At 33.6% G+C, this 1,640-nt stretch overlaps 1 protein-coding gene across 1 annotated transcript in view; it reads right to left on the bottom strand.

The window, feature by feature from the left end:
• The window catches only part of ELAPOR2 (endosome-lysosome associated apoptosis and autophagy regulator family member 2), a 206,033-nt gene that overhangs the window by 44,504 nt on the left and 159,889 nt on the right, over window positions 1-1,640 (bottom strand). The window lies entirely within an intron of this gene.

Here is a 1,640-nt window from a genome sequence, read left to right as displayed (position 1 = left end):
TTCATGACAAGGTTAGTTTCTGAGCTGCTCATTCACAATAATACACATCTATTGTCTTTGTACTTTCATATTCTGCTTAGCATTTAAATATTATGCAGCCACATTGCAATGATGTATATTTTAAATTAATCATTGAAAATTTCTGAAAATTAGCAAAATTAAAATATAACCTCTAAGTGAGTGAGTGGGTAAATCAAATATTGTTAGGAGAACTATAAGATTAAGTTCCCTAAAAAAATTAGATGAAAGTTTTAGGTAGTATATACTAGTTACATGAATACACACATGTTAATGCTTCCACAGAGTCATTTAGATAACCGAATCTTCCTAATCTTATTTTTCCAACAGTTCTTAACTTCCTCAACTTATACTTTAACCACAGAAGACTTTAAGAACATAAATCTTAATGGCCAGGTAAAAACTACTGTATTTTCCATTCCTCCTTAGGATGAGTTCCTAGAAGTGTGATTATTGGTCAAAAAAAGAATATTTCATAATCTTTAATATAAATTAAAACTTTGTCTTCTCCTGTTTTACTCAAGTGTTTAATGCACATTATTCAATGACATAGTATATGTCAATCTTTATACTTATGTGGACACATCACTTTCCGCATCCCAAGCCTGTTTATTCTGGACAGTTGACAATTTAAAACAAATACAATTAAAAAGATTTTTCTTAATACTAAAATATAATGTGGAGAGAAAGTGAACTGACAAGAAATACTAGTGGGCTAATAAAAGTAAAGGATGTACTTTAGTGTAAAACCCAAGTGCGTATGTACCTCCCTCTCAAGTTGTTTAAAAATGCACACATAGATATCATCATCATGCAATCCACAAAAATTGCAGAACCACCAAGTCTCAGCTCTCTAAGTAATTAAAATGCAAAACAAATAAAATTCAGAACCATCCTATAGGATTCTGCCACATTTTCAAATTTTCAGGAAGTGGAATTCGTACATATTTTGTAAACATAAACTTCATAGGCAAAGAGAGTTTGAGATAATTTAATTCCTCACAGTGGCTCAGTGCTGAGCCACTCAAAACAAATTCAGACAAAAATGTTGTCAAACTACTCTTTAAAACAACAAAGGACATAGATTTCATTACCTCCCTTGGAGTTCTATTCTGGCATATCTAGCCATATAATGGTGATCCTCAATATCAGGGAAAAAAAAAAAAAAAAAAGACAAAATTTGTAGCTTATATTCTTATCAGAAAGTCATCTGGCTGTGACACCAAATTCACTATTTTATGTGGACTTAAAGGCAGAGTGAGCAGACAAATGAAAAAATTGAAGTTTCCTCCATAGTAGTATTTACTAGGTTTTTAGCAGAGCTTCAAATTGGTTCAAACTGGTTCCGTCACAGCCATTGCAGTAGAACTGGAACAGACCCCAATTTGTAAAATGTGGAACTATAACCAGAACAGGAAAAATTACAGGTCAAAAAGCCTTGGAAAAAGGGGCAGGGACCAAGTTTGCTGGTCTGATAGAGCCTGGTGGAACCACTGAGACTATAGACCCTAGCTGCCCTTCAGGTCTGGAATTGAATGCACACCCGTGGTTTCTAGCCAAACAAAAAACAGGCATATGAGTTAAACATTTACCTCAAGTAGATACACTCCTTGGAGAGAACA

This window comes from Orycteropus afer, unplaced genomic scaffold, assembly GCF_000298275.1.
Source record: "Orycteropus afer afer isolate SDZICR_OR568_19922 unplaced genomic scaffold, OryAfe1.0 scaffold00644, whole genome shotgun sequence".
Taxonomy (NCBI): Eukaryota; Metazoa; Chordata; class Mammalia; order Tubulidentata; family Orycteropodidae; genus Orycteropus; species Orycteropus afer.
This window is presented reverse-complemented; position numbering and strand designations above follow the sequence as displayed.